Source organism: Helianthus annuus, chromosome 16, assembly GCF_002127325.2.
Source record: "Helianthus annuus cultivar XRQ/B chromosome 16, HanXRQr2.0-SUNRISE, whole genome shotgun sequence".
NCBI classification, from domain to species: Eukaryota; Viridiplantae; Streptophyta; class Magnoliopsida; order Asterales; family Asteraceae; genus Helianthus; species Helianthus annuus.
The window spans coordinates 177526212-177543953 of NC_035448.2; the positions used below are offsets into that span (position 1 = coordinate 177526212).

At 39.0% G+C, this 17742-nt stretch overlaps 1 pseudogene; it reads left to right on the forward strand.

Annotated features, from left to right (window-relative positions):
• Positions 1–17742, forward strand: part of LOC110920061 — a 50316-nt pseudogene that overhangs the window by 21531 nt on the left and 11043 nt on the right.

The window sequence follows — 17742 nt, forward strand, 5'->3', positions numbered from 1 at the left end:
AAATTTGGTCGTGTGAAACGATCAAAGTGGAAAAACCGTGTGATGCGGGGAGGAAGATAACCTGTGAAAGGTACATTAAATAATCCATTAGGTGGACTAGATCAGGTAAGAGTGGAGAATCCGTGAGGGAAGCAATCAGTATGAAGAACTTGTTGTGAGAGACAACCGTGGAGAGGATATTAAATTTGCGATAGATCAAAGAGAAGGATACAAATAATCTTATGACTGGGTAAAAAAAATTGTTGTGTGATACAACCGCAAGAGAAATCTAAGTGAGTCGGTTTATCTAAAATCTATGCAAGATGGATTCAATTTATGTGATATGATGATGGGCAAGTTATTCAAGACCGGGTGAAGTTCGTGTTGAGAAAACTACACAAGAAAAGGTTTGTGTTTTACAAATCAAGTGTGGTCAAGACTAGTGTGAAACAAAATGTCCGTGAGGAGCAAGGTTCGGTAATAAGAATATACATGTGAAGTGTTGGATTCCGAGGAGAATCGAGAAGATAAAACTGCTAGGAGTTCAAGATCTACAACTCAAGGATGTTCGTGATTAGGGGGTGAATGAAGTTACTAATCACTACACATCCTAAGTACGAGGGTTTATTGTGTAATTAGTTTAAAGATAGTTTAGGGTAGTTATGAAGTACAAGGACCAAAGGTGTTGAATTGAAAGATTGTAACCAACAACCCTAAAGGGATCGGCATCTCCTTTGGGTCGCGACTGTTGGAATTGGCGGCATCAAGAAAGGAAACACCCCTCTTCAACAACAATCTCATCCACAAGTTCAAGAGACACGACCGTTCGTGAAGAGACATGTCTATTCATTCGCATCCACTGGTGTAGTATAAATAGGGCTTTAGATTTCAATTGTAAAATACATGTATTTAGAGATTCATGTTATATTCAAGTTCAGTTTGTTATATTTGATTCATGTTCTAGAGATCAAAGATCAATTGGGACCAACAGAGGGTACAAAAAAATGATAACCGATTTTTGGTTGATTAGTTTAGGGTTAATCCGTTTTTAGTTAATTTAGTTTTTGGTTAATTTCGGTTCAGCTTCGTTTGTTTTCGGTTCGGTTTTAGTTAATGATCCAGTTATTGCTGACCCTAGACACTCTTAATCACGTAGCATATCAAATTTTTTTATATAACAAAAAACTATAGTAATACTATACTCAAATTAAACAGAACAAAATCAAACTATTTGTGAATTTGATCATGTTCAGCCGTCCTTGATTCTCAAACTTATTAGGGCTGGTTTTTCTTGATTGTTCGTATTATTCAATCCATGTATAAACAACTGTTGTAAATTTGATGTCCTTTGGTCGCTGGTTGTCCCTGTTTCAGCTGGGTTCAGTTTGACATAGTATTTGGTGTTTATTCATTATATCTTCTCTCTAGACTGACCGAAGGTCTTTGTAGTGGAATAGAGTCCTTCATCAGCACACAAAACACCTTGAGATTAACTTTCATTTTATTCATGACATGGTGCTAGTTCAGACTTTATGTGTTCTATACGTGACTACTACACTTCGATCAGCTTGCGGATCTTTTGACCAAAGGGTGTCTTCGGTTCGTTTTTTGACACTTTGCGGTCCAAGCTTCACGTGGAGTTTGATATAGTTAACTCTATCATCTATATATAGAAGTGCATGAGAGAAATTTGACGTGGAGTTTGTGATTAACATTGGGTTGTGAGAAATTTGACCACCGGGAAAAGTGAACCCGTAGGAAAAAAAAATGTTGGTTCCGCCATGGGAGAAAGTCACCTAACACTTATACTAAGGTTTTTTTTTTCAACGTCCCTTACGACCAATTGAGGCAGGGAAAAAAAGCAAAAAAAAAAAAAAAAAAATTGCTAAGGGAAACATCAGTGAATTGCACATATCGATCATGGGCTCTGTCAGCTGTTCACACAGGTACAATTCTGGAACTTCTTTCCTATTTTGACATGTTGCTCTTCTTTATTTCTTGGATTAATTCAAATTTCGTTTTTGAGCAGCACCTTCTCATACTAGACAAGCTAATCCCACTAATCGGGTATATTGCAGTCACATTTTTATGTGCTTGATGTTTTTATAATAATAAACTGAATTATCTGCAAGTTTTATGCAGGCCATTGATACAACTGCTTCTTCATATGACACTGCCTGGGTAGCCATGGTCCCTTCTCCAAGCTCACCCAAATCCCCTTGTTTCCCCGAGTGTCTTAACTGGTTAGTTAAAAATCAGCTTGATGATCGTTCCTGGGGTCTTGCTAATCACAATGGTACGCACTCGTTACTTAAAGATTCCCTCTCATCAACATTAGCATGTATAGCATTAAAACGATGGAATGTCGGGGAAGACCAAATTAATAAAGGTATGTATGTGTCTTTATGCTGCTTTCTTGCTTGCTGTATTTCAAGTGTTAGTCGACTCTTGGTGCAGGTCTACGTTTTATCGAGTCAAATCTTGCTTCGGCTACTGACAAAAGTCAACCATCTCCCTTTGGTTTTGACATCATATTTCCTGGTATGCTGGAGTATGCAAAACAGTTGAACGTAAAGGTATTCTTTTACTGATTATGCGAGTTATATTGCAAAGAAAATAACTATGATTGTTGTTAACATTATCATTTAGATGTCGTTCAAATGAAATGGAAGCATACCTGGCATATAATTCAGAAGGACTTGGTAATTTATATGATTGGCATATGGTGAAGAATTATCAGATGAAAAATGGTTATGTTTTCAACTCACCATCAGCAACAGCAGCTGGTTTTATTAATCATCAAGATGTTGGTTGTCTTAATTATCTAAATTCACTTTGGACAAGTTTGGTAATACAGGTGCAAGTTTCTTACCTAGCCATTTATCAATCCCAGTCCCAACAGCTTATCCTTTATTGATTTATATATCCGGCTTTCCATGGTTGATACACTTGAAAGATTAGGAATCGCACCCCATTTCAGTATTGAAATTAAAAATGTATTAGACGAAACATACAGGTAATTAAAAGCATTCACTTTTAATCTAATAAAAACGTCTGAAGTATTTATTGATAGTTAATTCCTTAATCCATATATGTCGAAAGTAGCGGGTAGTTTATGTAATTAGTTTAAAGTAGTATAGATAGGTAGTTATAAAGTTGAGGGGCTGAAGGTGACAAGACAGAAGTTTGTAACCACCATACTAAAGGAAAAGATGTGTCCCTTGGACACACCTCTTGTTCGAATTCAGCCACAAGAAAAGGAGGGGACGCGACTCTTGGACAAGGAGACACACCCCTTCACAATCACTCTCATCCACAAGATCTAGAGACACACCTATTCACGAAGAGACATGTCTATTGGATCGCCCTTTTAGATTAGTATAAATAGGGTTAGATATTTCAATTGTAGATACATACTCATACATTCATAATCTTTATTCATTCAGAAATAAAAGGTACTAGTTTGTTTATTATTGTTCTTTATTACTTTGTTCATCATCATCAAGAAGATCTGGGCAATAGTGGTATCAGAGCCAAAGGCTCGAATCGCAGACACGTTCTCAATTAGCGGAAATTGATGTTCTAATCGAAGGCACGTTCTCAATTAGCAGAAATTGATGTTTTAACCCAAGGTACGTTCTCAATTAGCGAAAATTGAAATTCGAATCAGTGTTCTCAATTAGCAGAAATTGAAATCCGAATCCGATCAAAAGAGGACAAAATCAAGCGGAGTCGGTTCGTGAATTCTAGGAGAAAACCAAAATATAATAAGGGAAATTGTTGAGCAAGAAATTTTGGGGGATTCAGGAGGAGGCTCTCCGTCAAATGCGGTAGTAATTAAAGAGAGTAGTTCGTTCTCCCAGTTTCAGTGTCCTATCTTAAAGTCTACAAACTATACGGTATGGGCAATCCGTATCAAAACCATACTTAGGGCAAACGGATTATGGGAAATGATAGAACCAAAGGAAAATACGCAAGCGGATGAAAAGAAGGATATGACGGCAACCGCTTACTTATATCATGCACTACCGGAAGATATGATAATACAAGTTGCAAGTTGCAAGAATGCAAAAGAAATTTGGGATGCGTTAAAGGCAAGACACGTCGGTGCAAATCGAGTGCAGAAGGCACGTCTTCAAACACTCAAAACAGAGTTTGAGATGTTAAAAATGAAGGAGGAAGACACTATCGATTCGTTCACTGCAAGACTAAATAGTATTGTCACGAGGGCAAGTAGTCTTGGATCAACTTTTGATAAACCGACTTTAGCACGGAAACTTCTAAGTTCTGTACCAAGAAGGTTCGTTCAAATTGTTGCAACCATTGAACAATTCGCCGATCTTGAAACAACGACGCTAGATGAAACAATCGGAAGATTGAAAGCCTATGAAGAAAGGACCAATCTGGTGGATGAAAACCTAGTAGACGATCAAGAGAAACTTATGTTGTTGGTGCACTACATCTGTTGACTTCATCTTGGATCGAGTCTTAGTCTTAGATTGTTAGATCATGGCACGTTTTACGAGAAAATATGAGATTGTATGAATGTTTGTGATAGGTTTCGCTTATAGGGACATATAGGCAGGTTTCGCTTATGTGTCACTATGTAGTTTCGCTTATACAGCAAGTATTAGTTCCGCTTGAATGTCAGCTGAAGGTTCCGCTTGAATGTCATGTACAAACAAGCGAAACCTTAGCACCTATATATAGTCTTACAAGCGAATCATTTGTAACGAAGTCTTGTAACTCGTACTGAAGTGCTGCCGGATCGGGATTTGAATGTAAATTGTCATTATTCAATACAGAAAGGTGTTTAAAGTGATTTGCTAGCTGTTTCTACGTTGATTACTTGTTTTCCGCACCTGTAATTGACGAAAACTCCTCTGAACGACTCGTTCGGGTCGATACACGATCCTACAATTGGTATCAGAGCTTCAGGAGGAGGAGTTCTACAGAGATTTGCTGGATTTCATCATATATTCTTATTTCTACACCTTCTTTCTTCATCAGAACGAGATTTTACGGTCGGAATCCACTCAAAATTTCACAGTTTGTAGATAATTGATCATAGTCAAATCCCTGAAAGTTTGAGCTTAAAAGTCACCTTAAAAATGGATCAAATGGACCTTCGATTAGGTTCCGCTTATTCGGACACTTGTTAGTTTCGATTTTTTGGACAACTAGTTTCGCTCCTGTGTCAACAAAATCCAGAGGTTTCGCTTGTAAGGTTCCGCTTCAAGGGACATATTTTGATAGTTCCACTCCTAAGAACATCAGTATTTCCGCTCTTGTGAACATCCATAGTTCCGCTTGAAAGGTTCCGCTTGAAAGGTTTCGCTTGAAAGGTTCCGCTTCAAGGGACAGGTTTGATAGTTCCGCTCCAAACTGCATCTTGTAGTTCCGCTCTTGTATACAACTTTGAGTTTTCGCTTATACGTACATCAGTGGTTTCGCTTCAAGTGTACCTCAATAGGTTTCGCTTACTTGAACCCAGAGGTTTCGCTTCAAAGGCATATTTGAGGTTTCGCTTTTGTGGACTATCTAGTTTTCGCTTATTTGTCATTGATATTGAAAAACATGTTATCAAATCATGGCCGAAGAGTTTTACAATGCTTTTGCGACACCGGTTGCACCTGTCACTGCTGCTGAGTCTATATACAGTGAAAATGAGACGTGTACTCATCAGAAACCACCGAAACTCATGTATATTGAAGATTTTCAGGGTTGGAAAACCGATTCGAGAACTGGGTTCAAGCTTACAGATTTGATGCATGGTGTTCATTGCTAAAAGATTATGAGAAACCAAAGAATGAACGTGGATTAGAGAAGGGTTTTAATGATTTTACAGAAGCTGACAAGTTGAAATACACAAGTGAGAAAATGATGATCAGCATTCTTCAGCAAGCAGTTAAAGAAGACATTTTTGTCTTGCTTCAACATAATGGTACAGCTAGATCAATTTGGGAAGCATTGATTCAGAAATTCAGAGGGAGTGCTGATATGATCAAAAACAAAAAGGCGTTATTGACGAAATCATTCGATATGTTTACAGCTTTCGACCATGAAACTACAAAACAGACCATTGATAGGTATTGTCATCTGGTATTGGAAATGGGTAGGTTGGACATCAAGAAAGAGGACGATGAGTGGGTCGACAAACTAGCTGAGGCATTACCACAGCATAAGTGGGGAACATATTTGATGGTTGTGAAACTTATGAGAAAGTCCGAGAGCATGAATTTGGCTCAGTTTATTCAGAAAATCGAAGAGCAGGAGCTGGATATTCAAAAAACAGCGATCATGACAAATCCAAATGCAAAGCAAGATGTCAGTGTGTACTATCGAGGGAACAAGTTTGAGGCCACTCCCAGTCAAAGTCCAATGATTAGTACTGCATTCAGTGATGATGGTTCTGCAAGCCCAAATGCAAGTACTACAACTCAAAGTGGTGGATCTACTTCATCATTCTCAAGCTTTGATCCAAACAGCAACACACCTAGCCCTCAGAAGCAAAATTCTACAAATCTGCAGTGTAATGTGACCTTGAACATTCAGAATGCTCAACATCTTTCTCCTGAGGTGGCAAAGCAACACATGGCATCTCTTGTTGCCATGTTAGAGTCGTATGAAAGTTTGATTGCTGGAAGAATTGGTAATCCGATGCTCACAAAGGAAGATTACGACCAAATCGATGCAGAAGAGCTTGAGCTGATGGATGTGAAGTGGTGCTTAGCTAGTGCATGCAGGAGAGTTGAAAAGTTTCAACAGATTACTGGCAGAAACGAGTTTCGAGGAATGGCTACCTCTCCACTTGGTTTTGACAAGTCAAAGGTTACTTGTTTCCGATGTAAAGGAAAGGGTCACTTTAAACGGGAATGTAAAAATCAAGAATCAACTGGAAGTCAAGAAAAGAGCAATTATTATCAGAAATCAATCTTTCATCAAATCGATCAACAACCTAAACAAAAGGAACCGCAAGCTGCTCATGGAAAATTGATTGAAGAAGCCAATAGGAAAGCTTATTTTGGGATAATAGATCAAAGTGATGAGGTTGTTGCACAGGGGTTTAGCTGGGACAAGTATATACCTAGTGGAACTAGTCCTGATGTTGCACTTGTTACCAGGATTCTGGATCAAAACGAGGACTGTCAGAAAAGGATTCCGATATTTCCAGATCTTGGAAGTGATGTTGATACGGATGATGAGGAAGAGTATCTTAACAAATGTAGAAAAAGCATTGATCCTGACAGTTTTAATTTTTTCTATGCAGATAAAATTGAGATGCTGAATCAGAAGAAGATTGCTCGATTGCAGAGAGAGCTAGAAGCAGCAAAGCTACTCGCTGATGAAAAGGCGAAGACTGAAGCTGTAGAAACAAAAAATGAAGCAACTGCTGAGATTGAAATAGAGAAGATTGTTGAAGTAGGGAAAGTAGTGGAGAAAATTGTTGAAGTCGAGAAACTCGTGGAAGTTGAGAAAATAGTCGAAGTAGAAAAGATTATCGAAAAGATTGTTGAGGTCGAGAAACTTGTAGAAGTTGAAAAGACTGTCGAAGTCGAAAAGATAATTGAGAAGGTGGTTGAAGTCACAAAGCCTTGTGATAAATGTTCAGAATCTTGTATAGATTGTGAAGGAAAAGACAAGAAGATTGCTGAGTTAGAGAAAATAAAGGAAGATCTACTGTCTGATGTTAAGTATGTGAAAGAGTCATACGATGTATTGAACAGGACAGTTGACAGTTTGAAAAGAACAAATGCAGAATTTGAAAAAGCAAATGACAAGATGAGTGCAACTTTGATGACAAAACAAAGCGTCATAAATGATTACATTGAAGATTGTGCTAAACTGAAGAAGGAGCTCGAACTTGAGAAAATTGAGAGTGAAAGGATTAACCGATTGTTGTTGAGTTATACTACTTGTGACTATCTGATTGATCGTGTTTATCCTACTGTTGCAGGTCTTGAAGCTTTCAAGAAGAAAGAAAAAGAAGAGGATACTGGTAAGAAACCAAGTGTCAAGTATAACAGATGTCCGCCTCCTATCTTTGAGAGTTATTCCCCCAGGAAACCAAATGAAGAACGGGTAGATAAAGCTCTAAACATCAAATTAAAGTCTGAAATCACTGATGAATTACCAGACAATATTGATGTCACATTCACAGCGTCTGACACTGATCATGAGTCCGAGTTAGTTAAGAGAGTTGTCGATCAGGTGTTGGATATGGATGAAGAGTCAAAGTCGGAGTCTAAGTCAGATAGTTCGAATCCATCTAAGAAAAGTCCGAGTTCGCCGGTTAAGAGGGTTTACAATAAAGAATTTCTGTTATCAAAATCAAATTTGAATGACGAATCAATCAAAGTAGCATATACGTTTCAGACAAATTATATTCTAATGAGGAATTCCCAATAAGACGTGTTAAAACTAAAATGATCAAAAAGGTTTTCAAATTAACAGAAATTAATATTTCTAAAATAAAAGATTTAAATCTTTCTGCAAAACCTAAACCTTACACTTCAAGGATTCAACAAAGAGTAAACAAGAAAATGGGTTATGGTTGTGGTTATAGTTTTCAAAAGAAACCAAACCATAATGGTAATCTCAAAAAGAAAGGTCTTGGTTTTATTTCACAAGAAAATTATAAAAAACAGAAAACTTATAAATCAAAAACAAAATTTGTTTCAGGTGGGAGTTCTGAAGATGAGCAGAAGAAACCGTTCTGGAAACAGTCAAGTCAAGAGTTTCTTGCTGAATTAAAGAAGAATGTGAGAAAATCTGCTCAAAGAGTTGACAGAAGAACCTGTTTCAAATGCCAAGAAGTTTGACACATAGCGTGGAATTGCCCCAAGACCAACTACCAAAAACAGGGAGTTTCTTCTAACTCTGTTTTGAGAGAAGCTTGTGTTGATAAGAAAGAACAATCTGTAAAAATTGTTAAAAAGTTTGAAAATTCTACTTCTGAGGAAGGAGAAAGTTCAAAAAGGTTTTACAAAAGAAGAGGTGATTTAAGTAAACAAAAATGGGTTGTTAAATCTGAGAGTAATTCTGACAATGAATCTGATTCCATAAAATCAGAGGAGTCATTGGTTGATAAAAGGATTGTAAATCCCATTCCAGAGGTGAACGATAAGAATTTTCCGTCATTGTCAAAGGAAAATTTGATGAAGAAAGTTAGAAAGGTTGAGATCTCAAATCAATTCTTCGCTGATAAAGGAGAATTTGATGTTGAGAAGGCTTTCAACGGGAAAGTCAAACATATTTTTGGGAAGATGGTTGATAAGAAGGTAAAAGGTGCTAAAGAATTTTATAAATCAAAGTGTTGGTGGGACAGATGTGTTCCAAAATCACCCAAGGCTGGTCAGGCTTGGGTGGATGTTATGTTTGATTAAACTCCTGACTTGCCGGAGATCCCAAGTTGGTAATCGTGGATCAGGAATCGGAATCTTTCTTGAGGATTTATCTGGTAACGTAAATCATTCAAACGGTAAAAGGTTTGTTTGTGTTTGCTTGCTAGTGGTATTTGGTGGTCATAATTAGAACTGGATAGGAAAGTTGATTGTGCAATGATTGCATATGGTAAATCAAGGACATTAATTTGTACTTGCTTTTTCCTACAAGTGATTGAGAGACAAGATGATGAACCACATCCCTGAACCTAGTTTGTTAAACCTACAAGTGGTAAAATCAATCAAACTTATTTTCCGGAAAAACCATTTTGATTAAAACAAACTTAAGTGTTTTGAAATCTAAATGGGAAAATAGTTTGTTGATAAGGGGAGTTCTGATTGTTTATGCCAAGTGAATGGTGATTTGATGTGATTTGATATCGGTTGTCAAGTTTTGTACAGTTTGTTTTGTGTTCAAGTGTGTCTAGAGCTTAGATATTTTTCAAATTTCTTTAATGTGATTGCATTTTAGGGGGAGTAGAAAATTTTTAGAAAATCCAAAAACATTAGAAAATTTGAAAAAGCCAAAAACATGATAAAAACTGAAAAATGAGTTCTTGTTGCATAAAAGAGGAAATGATAGTACATCAGTGGACTATCACAGCATGCTAAAGATTTGAAAAGTTAAAAGTGATAAACAATTTTACTGCGGACGTGTCAGTAGATTTTTGCACACTTAGTAAATTGAAACGAGATATAAACCTAAACTCAAACTTGCTTAATTCGTGGGTAACTATTCTTGGATATATGGGTAACCCCCGAAATCTTGTTTGAAAGGTCCCGTATTTTGAGATACTAGGTCTTTATACTCAGTGATATCTGGGGTATTATTCCGGGACTTCTGCTGTATGGAAGTACTGACCTAGTCCCCGGATAATGCTTTCTGCTAAATGCTTGAAACATAGCATCGCCCTCAGCAAGCAGATGAAACAATAAAATTGATAGTCGCTGCTGTTGTAATCAAAAGATCCTCTAAAGGGGACCCACCTAAAGTCGAATCCGTCATCTCTCTGCGTATACGGAAGTATCGACCTGAGCTCTTACGGCCCTCGCACATAACCCCTTTACAGATATCATTTGTGGTATATTCACCTGTAAGACTGAATATTGGGATTTGGATATGTAGGTCCCTTTTCGCGGAGGATTACGAACCTAAACCTTGTTATACTAACCCACTAGCAAGTGCGGAATCCAAGCTAGTAGGCAAACCGAGATGAAGCAAGTAGAGAAACAAACACACAAGATTTCACCGATTAACACCGCTGTATTAATACGTATGAAGGTTCCGGTTACAAGCACAATGTTTACAAACAGATTGCAAACTCTCAAAGTGTGTGTGTGTGAGTTTCGGACAGAAGCTCTCAACTCTCTAACTTTCTGTCTCTCTAAGTGTGCATCTCCCTTTCACACTACACTGCATGGGTATATATATACCCAGCACAGGTTGTCTATCCCGAAGGATCCGATAGATGGTCCGAAGGATCATCTATCGAGGACAAGTCATTCGAAGGATGAGCAGGGACCTCGAAGGATGATCCTTCGAGGTCTAACAGTCGAACCATATCTATCGACCATCTCGAAGGATCAACAGTATCCTTCGAGTCTATCCTTCGAGCCTATCCTTCGAGACAGACTAACATACTACGGCTTATTGGCCAAGTCAAACTAGGAGGATAGTTGACTTGGTCAACTTACAGACTAACTTAGGACATCGTTTACATACAGACCGAATACAGACAAAGTACAGACACAAGTGCACCAACAAACTCCCCCTTGGCTGTAGCTTTGTCTTTATCTTCTATAGTTGCAGACACGTCTTGAACTTCGACGGTCTTTGGTCTTCGAGTTACCAAAACTCTGATGTCCTTTCAAGTCTTCAATGTCGGAGGATCTTCAAAGTCTTCACGCCTTAAAAGCAGAGAGTGTATCAACAAACTACCCGTATCATGTAGGAAGTGTGTTGACAAACTCCCCCTTAACATAAGCTCCCCCTTGGGTCATACTCGTGAAAAGACTTTATCTTTATGAAGTGAGATCCTTGTGGTGTTGATGATGGCCAGCGGCAACTCGATCATCTTCAACAGTTGAGTGCCTTCACTTGTGTCTTCATCCCGAAGCTAGTCATCGACCATGTTCTCCTAGCCTTTAGAATCTGCACATGCAAGAAATCTAAACGCATAATGAGAACAACTGCTTGGAATATAGTATAAACAAATGACACACAAATGACCATGTCATAATCAAACACCGTCCGACAGTTTGAAAGTTTAATAAATTTCTCAACTTTAGACTTAACTTTCAAAACTTGCAAATTTCGACCGTTTATGAAGATTTAGTCAATTCGGTTTTCGTTCAGGTTTCAGGCAACGAAGGCTTGAGTTCCAACATCGTACGATCGAAAATAAAATAGAAAGAAAATCTTTTTGGCTTTTATAAAGTTTATATTAAAACACACATTTTAGGCGTGTTTTTTAAATTAAAAGACAACAATTTAAAATCCTTTGAGTGTTATCAAACGACATCACCGCTAATGTCATGCTGATATGCACCAAACGACGAAACTGTTTAAAAGAAACAATAAAAGTTAAGCAGTAAATAAATATATACAGACATTCTTTTGCGAGTTTCGAGGGTAAGAGAATCATATCAGTGTACGGTCATGCCAAAACACTCTTGTTGTTCAGTTAGCTATCATTAAGATAAGCATCCTATAACAATTATCGGTATTGTTGTCCACTTAAGCTCAACTTATCAGATGTAATCATGGCGAGGGGATACGTTAAGGTATGATTTATACTTACCGACCGGTGTTCATCCACATCACGACACATTCCCGTATCAAGGTATGCACGAGAGTTCATCTTACCGGTGAGTATACCGATTATCATCTGTTTGACCGTATAAAATGTGAGATACTCACTTATTTTGAATTGAAAACAAGCCCTTTGTGATATAATCACTTATTGATGAGGAACTTGATTTTCGTATGCATGAGGGCACAGGTGCAAGTCCGTGAACAGGTCAGTACTTCCGTACAGCAGAGAGACGAACTTGACACCCGGATAAATGTGATATTTTATCACTTATTTGAAGGGACATGTGATTGTTTATCACTTATTGAGGTCGAATGCAGTATGTAATATGTACACGTATGTATAGTATCATGGAAGATCTTAGACTTAGTCTATTTATAGAAGCAACCATGATACCCAGATGATAAGCAGCTTAAAAACCGAATATCTCAGAACCTCGGCAATCTATCAAACGAAATTTCGGTACTAAGACCATATGCCAATGAATGGTTCCCACCTGGTCTTCAGTCGATTAAGATTTATATCACCCTGCACACTTTAAAATGATTGTGAGCCTACCGATACATCTTATATAGAGCTGCTTATCGCTTTTCATTTAAGGTTTAAAGAGGTTTGAATAGACCACTGATGTACTATCATTTTCTCTTTTGCTCACCAGGAAACTCATTTTTGATTTTCTATTGTTTTTGTGTTTTTGAAATTTTTCGATGTTTTTGAATTTTCAGATTTTGAATTTACTCCCCCTAAAATCAACAAACTAAGATAAATTTAAAAACACAAAGATATTTACGAAAATGATTTTCTGATGTTGGTTTACTCTTGCTTGACCTTAATGCCATTTACCAATAATAAGAAGTCAAATCTAGATTTGTCAAAAGCTTTGGTAAATAAGTCGGCACGTTGGTCATCGGTGTGGACCTTAACAACATCGATTAGCCTTTTCTCAAAGCAATCACGTATGAAGTGATATTTGATTTCGATGTGTTTGGTCTTTGAATGCTGCACAGGATTTCTAGTGATATCTAAAGCAGCAGAATTATCAACGTATATAGGAGTAGTTAGGAATTCAAAACTGTAGTCCCGCAATTGTTGTTGGATCCAAAGAACTTGTGAACAACAACTTGAGGCAGCAATGTATTCAGCTTCGCATGTTGATGTAGCTACACACGTCTGCTTCTTGCACTGCCATGTGACTAGGCGATTTCCTAAAAACTGACATCCAGCCGTTGTGGATTTGCCGTCGATTTTACATCCGCCAAAATCAGAATCACTGAATGCGACCAAGTCAAAGTTATTATCCCTAGGATACCACAGACCGGTGTCGGGGTAAGCCTTCAAATAACGAAAAATCCTTTTGACAGCTGCAAGATGTGAGGCCTTCGGATTAACTTGATATCTGGCAAGTAGGCACGTTGGGTACATTATATCTGGCCTTGATGCTGTGAGGTACATAAGGGATCCGATCATCGCGCGATAGTATGAAGGGCTAACAGGTTCACCCTTCAAGTCAGGAGTAATTCCGTGATTAGTTGGCAGTGGGGTACCAATGGGCGTTGCATCGGACATCTGGAACCGGCTCAAGATGTCTCCAACATATTTAGTCTGATGGATGAATATCCCAGACTCCGTTTGTTGCACTTGTAGGCCCAAAAAGAAATTCATTTCCCCCATAGCACTCATCTCGAACTTATCCTGCATGATGCGCTCGAAATTCCTACACAAAACATCATTAGTAGAACCAAAAATAATATCATCAACATATACCTGAACCAGAAGAAGATCTCCATCTTGTTCTTTGATGAAGAGAGTACAATCGATAAGACCTCTTCGAAAACCGTTCTCCAGCAGATATGTAGATAAGGTTGCATACCAAGATCGTGGCGCTTGATGAAGACCATAGAGAGCTTTGTTGAGCAACCAAACCCGATCGGGATGAACAGGATCTTCAAAACCTGGAGGCTGTTCGACATATACCTCTTCTTCAACCACACCATGTAGAAATGCACTTTTGACGTCCATCTGGTAAACCTTGAATCCTTTGAATGAGGCATAAGCCAGAAAGATCCGAATAGCTTCCAGACGTGCAACTGGTGCATAGACTTCGTTGTAGTCGATCCCTTCTATCTGACGAAAACCTTGAACGACTAAACGAGCTTTGTTTCGAATAACCACTCCACGGTCGTCTTTCTTGCATTTGAAGACCCATCGAGTGCCAATCTTCTTGTAATTCTCAGGCTTTTCAACAAGCTTCCAAACACCAAGCTTGAGAAATTGCTGTAATTCTTCCTGCATGGCTTCAACCCAGGCACTGTCTTTCAAAGCTTCTTTCCACGACTTTGGTTCTTCTTGTGACACGTAACACGCGAAGGGCCAGTCATTCTGTTGACCAGATTCTCTTATAGCTGAATACAAACCAGCATTCCGGTTGTTTCTCAGCTGATTACGCGTCTGCACACCGCGATGGACATCTCCTATGATATTCTGCTGGGGATGGGTATCGTGAATCCTCATTTCAGGATTATCTGGCACACGAGCATTGATACCCAAATTATTCAGATTAAGATCAACAACCAGCTCCACACCTGGAATGTGGGTAGAGGTGGATGCATTCCCTTCAGCAGTATCTACATTCTGCGTATGAGGTGTATCACCAGAGGCACCTTGAACAGGAGCAGCTGGAGCTGAAGATCCTTCGGCTGCATCGTGATATTCATCATCTTCAGAAGAGTCATTATAATCAGCAGCATCTTCATAAACCTCATTTTGGACCATATTGTTGACAGACGTAGAAGCTTGAGGGTCAACAACAATAGGTCTAACCAATGGCGAGACAGCAGCGTTGTCACTTTCCAACAACATCCTAGCCGCTGCTGATTCTTCATCAAAGGTTGGCAGATTGAAGGAGTCAAATAGCCCATCATAATCGAACATCCACGGATCACCCGGAGCCCTAACAGGACTCGTGTACCTTTGAACCCTAACTTCACTCCATAGCTCTATCTTTTTGGTAGCTAGATTCCAAACACGAAAATTCGGAGTAGCATATCCAAGGAAGAAACCCTCGATAGCTCTTGCACCAAACTTTCCATCCGGTTCAATCATAGTACACGGAGCACCAAACGGTTCAAGGTAAGAAAGATCCGGTTTCCTTTTCTGAAGGAGTTCGAAGCAAGTCTTGCCATGTCTCTTAACTGTAAGAACTCTGTTCAACGTGTAGCAAGCAGCCGATACAGCCTCTCCCCAGAATTGAATAGGGAGTTCCGACTCTACTAACATTGTTCTTGCAGTTTCAATAATAGTTCGATTCTTCCTCTCAGCGACACCATTTTGTTGTGGAGTATAACGAGAACTGTACTCATGAAGAATGCCTTTAGAAGTACAAAACTCATCCATAACTTGATTCTTGAATTCAGTTCCATTGTCGCTTCGGATCCTTTTCACTTTCAACGTATAGAGATTTTCCAACATTGTAAGAAGATCCTTGAGGATGCCAGGAGTTTCACTCTTGTGTGCCATAAAGGATACCCAAGAAAATCTAGAATAGTCGTCAGTAACTACTAAACAATAAGCATCACCAAACGTTGTCTTGTGCTTCATAGGTCCAAAAAGGTCCATGTGAAGACGTTCGAGAGGCATGCTGACAGTGTTGATTTTCTTCAAAGGGTGAGACTTCTTTGTTTGCTTCCCCTTTTGGCACGAGACACAGATATCTTGCAAATGAAAACTTCTTACAGGCACACCATTCACAAGATTATTTTTCACCAAATGGTTCATTTTTCTCAAGTGAATGTGTCCCATTCTTCTGTGCCAAGATATAGACTCCTTTTCTGTGGCTTTTGAGACAAAGCAAGTAACTTGTGCAGATGTTGTAATCGCCTGGCTCATGTCGAGAATATAAAGATCATTAACTCTTGGAGCCGATAAGAGAATCCATTCTTGTGGAATTTTGAATCCAGGTTTCAGCACATAGCAGCCAGCGTCATCAAAAATCACTGAGAACTTTTTATCGCAGATTTGCGACACACTCAGAAGATTGTGATCAATTTGCTTCACATAATTGATCTTATCAAAGCACACGATGCCATTGGAGATACTTCCTTCTCCAGTGATGTACCCACCTTTATCACCCGCAAAAGCAACATATGTAGGTCCAGGTTTCGGGACCGAAACCGTGATTTTATGTTTATGTTCAAAGATGGAAGAGATAAGAGAGATGATAAACAAACAAACTTTGTATTAATCCGGTAGTAAACATTACAAGTCGGCCCGGTTACATGACAACCGAACTAATACCAAAGAAGTATACATCCGGGGAGAAACCAAGTGGTGATTTCTCCCGGTGAGGTCTCAGACCTCCATTCTCTCTCTAGCACACATTTGTGCTTTCACTCTTGTGTTTTACAAGACAAGGTGTTGGTATTTATACCAAACACAGGTTGCACTGTCGAAGGATAACACTGACTGGTCGATAGATCATCTGTCGACCATCCAGCTTTCGAAAGATACACACATGCCTCGAAGGATACCATATCCTTCGAGGTCCATCTTCAACCTTCGATGGATATCTTTCGAGCTCATCGAAGGATATCAACAATCCTTCGATGCCCTATCCTTCGACACCAACATAAGCAACCATAACTTGTCTAGCAAACACACACGGTCAACCGAATAACCCTCTCGTTTGACCACTTCAAACGAGCGGGTCTATACAAGTTCGATAGACCGTGTCACTAACTATTACAAATTCAGCGTAAAGTAAAACTAATCTATTCGACAAGCATCGGACACAAAATCTGCATCAACAAATTCCCCCTTGTCCGTTGCTGTCGAATGCTGAAAATGCAACTGCAATCAATCTTCAGTCAAGTATTCATCTTCTCTGTGTTGACAAATTCCCCCTTGACCGATGATCCAGGTAAGTAGTATCTTGATGCTCATTGTATAATATTTCCCCCTCAGAGTACGCGCATCCGAGTTGAGTGTTGTGCAATTTCCTCAAAGGACTCAATTGACCGATCTTCCGCTGATCTTCCAATACTCCAACCGGCATTTGATAAGGGTTCCATTCTTTAACAACTGCATCAAGTCTTGATCTTCAAGCATACTACATTGATAGAGATTTCTGGTGAACTGTCTTCTGTAAACCGTCTTTGTGGAATCGACCAAGTAATGCACTTTAATCTTCAGCATCAACACTCAGGAAAGTCAGCTAGACCAAGTGTATCCCTTGCAAGCTCAACCAAACGGCACGCTTAGTTGAACTACATCCAGATCTCATTGTCTCGCCTTTGTGAAGTCGACCACGTAATGCACTACGGATCTTCAGCATCAGTACCCAGGAAGTCAGCTTGACCAAGTACATCGTTTGCAAACTCAACGAATTGAGTTACCCCCAGATCCCTGTAAAATCCCAAAGAAACATCAAACCCAAAACCGAATCCTGCAGGTCTTCAGCCTTGAACTATCAACTTCTATAAAGATTCCCCCAGGTCTTCAGTAAACAGCGC